Below are 6,257 nucleotides of genomic sequence, written 5' to 3'. Positions count from 1 at the left end.
GCCACGCTCCTCCACCACCACCACGCCGTTGTGCTGCTGCTGGATGGAGTCTTCCTCAACCTCTACCTCTCTCCTTGCTGGATCAATGCATGGGAGACGTCACCGGGCTGTACGTGTGTTGAATGCGGAGGTGCCGTCCGTTCGGCACTAGGATCTCCGGTGATTTGGATCACAACGAGTACGACTCCTTCAACCCCGTTCTCTTGAATGCTTCCGCTTAGCGATCTACAAGGGTATGTAGATGCACTCTCCTTCCCCTCGTTGCTAGTCTCTCCATAGATAGATCTTGGTGACTCGTAGGAAAATTTTGAATTTCTGCTACATTCCCCAACATCATAAACCCACAATTCATAGGTCTCAACAAACACACCGCGAAAAGAAGATTACATCAAATAGATCTCCACAAGAGAGGGGGAGAACATTGTATTGAGATCCAAAAAGAGAGAAGAAGCCATCTAGCTACTAACTATGGACCCGAAGGTCTGAAGTAAACTACTTACACTTCATCGGAGAGGCTATGATGATGTAGAAGCCCTCCGTGATGACGTCCCTCTCCGGTGGAGCTCCGGAACAAGCCCCAAGATGGGATCTCGTGGATACAGAAAGTTGCGGCGGTGGAATTTGGTTTTTGGCTCCGTATTTGATATGTCGGGGGTACGTAGGTATATATAGGAGGAAGGAGTGCGTTGGTGGAGCAACAAGGGGACCACGAGGTAGGGGGCGCGCCCTAGGGGGGGCGCGCCCCCCACCCTCGTGACCGCCTCTATTACTTCTTGGAGTAGGGTCCAAGTCTCCTGGATCACGTTCGGTGAGAAAATCATGTTTCCAAAGGTTTCATTCCGTTTCGACTCCGTTTGATATTCTGTTTCTTCGAAACATTGAAATAGGCAAAAAAATAGCAATTCTGGGTTGGGCCTCCGGTTAATTGGTTAGTCCCAAAAATAATATAGAAGTGGAAAATAAAGCCCAATATAGTCCAAAACAGTAGATAAAGTAGCATGGAGCAATAAAAAATTATAGATACGTTGGAGACGTATCAGGCATCCCCAAGCTTAATTCCTACTTGTCCTCGAGTAGGTAAATGATAAAAAGAGAATTTTTGATGCGGAGTGATACTTTGGCATAATTTCAATGTAAATCTTCTTAATTGTGGCATGAATATTCAGATCCGAAGGATTCAAGACAAAAGTTCATATTGACATAAAAATCATAATACTTCAAGCATACTAATCAAAGCAATCATGTCTTCTCAAAATAGCATGGCTAAAGAAAGTTATCCCTACAAAATCATATAGTCTGGTTGTTGCTCTATCTTCATCACACAAAGTATTTAATCATGCACAACCCCGATGACAAGCCAATCAATTGTTTCATACTTTAATAATCTCAAACTCTTTCAACTTTCACGCAATACATGAGCGTGAGCCATGGACATAGCACTATATGTGGAATAGAATGGTGGTTGTGGAGAAGACAAAAAAGGAGAAGATAGTCTCACATCAACTAGGCGTATCAACGGACTATGGAGATGCCCATTAATAGATATCAATGTGAGTGAGTAGGGATTGCCATGCAACGGATGCACTAGAGCTATAAATATATGAAAGCTCAACAAAAGAAACTAAGTGGGTGTGCATCCAACTTGCTTGCTCACGAAGACCTAGGGCACTTTTGAGGAAGCCCGTCATTGTAATATACAAGCCAAGTTCTATAATGAAAAATTCCCACTAGTATATGAAAGTGACAACATATGAGACTATCTATCATGAAGATCACGGTGCTACTTTGAAGCACAAGTGTGGTAAAAGGATAGTAGCATTGCCCCTTCTCTCTTTTTCTCTCATTTTTTATTTATTTTTTATTTTTCTCTTTTTTTTCTTTGGGCCTTTTCTCTTTTTTTATGGCCTCTTTTTTTCTCTTTTTTTTTATTTTTTTCGTCCGGAGTCTCATCCCGACTTATGGGGGAATCATAGTCTCCATCATCCTTTCCTCACTGGGACAATGCTCTAATAATGATGATCATCACACTTTTATTTTTCTTACAACTCAACAATTACAACTCGATACTTAGAACAAAATATGACTCTATATGAATGCCTCCGGCGGTGTACCGGGATATGCACTGAATCAAGAGCGACATGTATGAAAATTATGAAGGTGGCCTTGCCACAAATACAATGTCAACTACATGTTCATGCAAAAAGCAATATGACAAAAGTAATGTGTGTCATATGAACGGAACAGTGGAAAGTTGCATGGCAATATATCTCGGAATGGCTATGGTAATGCCATAATAGGTAGGTATGGTGGCTGTTTTGAGGAAGGTATATGGTGGGTGTATGGTACCGGCGAAAGTTGCGCGGCACAAGAGAGGCTAGCAATAATGGAAGGGTGAAAGGGTGCGTATAATCCATGGACTCAACATTAATCAAAAGAACTCATGCACTTGTTGCAAAAATTTAGAAGTCATCAAAAACACAAACACTACGCGCATGCTCCTAGGGGGATAGATTGGTAGGAAAAGACCATCGCTCGTCCCCGACCGCCACTCATAAGGAAGAAAATCAATAAATAAAATTGTGCTCCAACTTCATCACAAAGCGGTTCACCATACGTGCATGCTACGGGAATCACAAACCTCAACACAAGCATTCTTTAAATTCATAATCACCCAACTAGCATCACTTTGATATTATCACCTCCATACCTCAAAACAATTATCAAGCATCAAACTTATCTTAGTATTCAACGCACTCAAAAGAAAGTTTCACATATCTTGAATACCAAGTATATTAATATTAAGCAAATTACCATGCTATTAACGACTCTCAAAATAATCTAAGTGAAGCATGAGAGATCAATAGTTTCTTTAAAACAAATCCTCCAGCATGCTCTAAAAGATCTAAGTGAAGTACTAGAGCAAAAATTATCACGCTCAAAAGATATAAGTGAAGCACTATGAGCAAAACTATCAAGCTCAAAAGATATAAGTGAAGCACATAGAGTATTCTAGAAAATTCCAATTTGTGTATGGCTCTCTCAAAAGGTGTGTACAGCAAGGATGATTGTGGTAAACTAACAAGAAAATACGCAAATAATACAAGACGCTCCAAGCAAAACACATATCATGTGGTGAATAAAAATATAGCTCCAAGTAAATTACCGATGGAAGTAGACGAAAGAGGGGATGCCTTCCGGGGCATCCCCAAGCTTTGACTTTTTGGTGTCCTTGGATTATCTTGGGGGTGCCATAGACATCCCCAAGCTTAGGCTCTTGCCACTCATTGTTCCATAATCCATCAAAAGAATTCACCCAAAACTTGAAAACTTCACAACACAAAACTCAATAGATATCTCGTGAGCTCCATTAGAGAAAGAAAACAAAAGACTACTTTAAGGTACTGTAATGAACTCATTATTTATTTATATTGGTGTTAAACCTACTGTATTCCAACTTCTCTATGGATTATGAACTATTTTACTAGCCATAGATTCATCAAAATAAGCAAATAACACACGCAAAACAGAATCTGTCAAAAACAGAACAGTCTATAGTAATCTGTAACTAACGCAAACTTCTGTAACTCTAAAAATACTACCAAAATAGGAAGTCCTGGAAAATTTGTCTATTGAACAGTATAAAAATGAATCAACGCAAAAGCACGTTCCTGTGATTTAACAAAATTATATTCGTGCACGCAAAGTTTCTGTTTTTCAGCAGAATCAGATCAACTATCATCGTAGGTTATCCTATAGGTTCTACTTGGCACAAACACTAATTAAAACATCTAACCAGAGGCTAGATTGATTATTTATTCCTAAACAGAAGCAAAAAAAAAAAATGGGTTGCCTCCCAACAAGCGCTATCGTTTAACGCCCCTAGCTAGGCATAAAAGCAAGGATAGATCTAGGTATTGCCATCTTTGGTAGGCAATCCATAAGTGGCTCTCATGATAGATTCATATGGTAATTTTATTTTATTTCTAGGGAAGTGTTCCATGCCCTTCTTTAAGGGAAATTGGAATCTGATATTCCCTTCCTTCATATCAATAATTGCACCAATCGTTCTAAGGAAAGGTCTACCAAGAATAATAGGACATGAAGGATTGCAATCTATATCAAGAACGATAAAATCTACGGGCACATGATTCCTATTTGCAACAATAAGAACATCATTAATTCTTCCCATAGGCTTTTTAATAGTGGAATCCACAAGATGCAAGTTTAGAGAGCAATCATCAAAGTCACAGAAATCTAGCAAATCACACCAAGTTTTGGGAATAGTGGAGACACTAGCACCCAAATCACACAAGGCATGAAACTCATAATTTTTAATTTTAATTTTAGTAGTAGGTTCCCACTAATCATAGAGTTTTCTAGGGATAGAAACTTTCAACTCAAGCTTTTCTTCATAAGATTTCATCAAGGCATCAACAATGTGTTCGGTAAAGGCCTTATTTTGACTATAAGCATGAGGAGAATTTAGCACGGATTGCAACAAGGAAATACAATCAATTAGAGAGCAATTTTCATAATTAAATTCCTTGAGATCCAAAATAGTGGGTTTAGCAACTTCTAGGTTTTTATTTCTTTCAATCCCACTTTCATCAATTTCATCATCAAGGTCTAAAAACTCCGAATTCTTAGAACGCCTTCTAGGTAAAGGAAGATCACATTCAGTTTCATCAAGATTCATATTGCAAAACAAAGATTTAATGGTGGACACATCAATAACTTTTAGATCTGTCTTGATTTTCATAGGAACTGGAAGAACACGCTTTAATAAAGGCATCTTTGGAAGCACGCATCCTAGCGGTTCTTTCTTTGCACTCATCAATGGAAATTATCATAGCTTTGAGGGACTCATTGATATCATGTTTAGGAGGAATACATCTAAGCTTTAAAGAATCAATTTCAAGAGAAATTCTATCAACGTTCCTAGCCAAATCATCAACTTTAAGCAATTTCTCTTCAAGCAAAGCATTAAAATTCTTTGTGAATTCATAAATTCTTTAACACTACTCTCAAATTCAGAGGGCATATTATTAAAATTTCCATAAGAGTTGTTGTAGGAATTTCCATAATTATTAGAAGGATTACTAGGATAAGGCCTAGGATTAAAATTCCCTCTATACGCGTTGTTACCAAAATTATTCCTACCAACAAAATTCACATCCGTAGATTCATTATTATTCTCAATCAAAGTAGACAAGAGCATATCATTAGGATCAGAAGAAACACTCTTAGTAGCAAATAATTTCATAAGTTCATCCATCTTTCCACTCAAAACATCAATTTCTTCTATCGCATGCACTTTTTTATTAGTAAATATTTCAATATGCCATTGAGAATAATTTACCATAATATTGTCTAGAAATTTAGTAGCATCTCCTAGAGTGATTTCCATAAAAGTGCCTCCCATGGCCGAATCTAAAAGATTTCTAAAAGCAAAATTCAATTCGGCATAAAAAAATTGTATAATCATCCACAAGTTCAAACCATGAGTAGGACAATTACGTATCATTAATTTCATTCTCTCCCAAGCTTGTGCAACATGTTCATGATCAAGTTGCTTAAAATTCATAATATCATTCCTAAGAGAGATAATCTTAGCGGGAGGAGAATACTTAGAGATAAAAGCATCTTTGCATTTGTTCCAAGAATCAATACTATTTTTAGGCAAAGATGAAAACCACGCTTTAGCACGTTCTCTAAGCGAAAAAGGAAATAGCTTCAATTTATCGACATCATTATCGCCATATTTTTTCTTTTGCATATCACATAAATCAACAAAGCTATTCAGATGAGTAGCGGCATCTTCACTAGGAAGGCCGGTGAATTAATCTTTCATAACAAGATTCAACAAAGCAGTATTGATTTCACAAGATTCAGTATTGGCAAGAGGAGCAATCGGAGTGCTAAGGAAATCATTATTATTGGTATTGGTGAAATCACACAATTTGGTAGCATCTTGAGCCATCGCGATGAACAAGCAATCCAACACAGGAGCAAACAAACGGACAAGGAAAAAGGCAGCAAGAAAAAGGGGAGGAGATTGGGAAAGAGAGGGCGAATAAAACGGCAAGGGTGAAGTGGCGGAGAGGAAAACGAGAGGCAAATGGCAAATAATGTAATGCGAGAGATAGGGATTGTGATGGGTACTTGGTATGGTTGACTTTGCGCAAACTCCCCGGCAACGGCGCCAGAAATTCTTCTTGCTACCTCTTAAGCACTGCGTTGGATTTTACCGAAGAGGA

Source organism: Triticum dicoccoides, chromosome 5B (assembly GCF_002162155.2).
Source record: "Triticum dicoccoides isolate Atlit2015 ecotype Zavitan chromosome 5B, WEW_v2.0, whole genome shotgun sequence".
In the NCBI taxonomy this organism is placed as follows: domain Eukaryota; kingdom Viridiplantae; phylum Streptophyta; class Magnoliopsida; order Poales; family Poaceae; genus Triticum; species Triticum dicoccoides.
Note: the sequence above shows the minus strand (reverse complement) of the source record.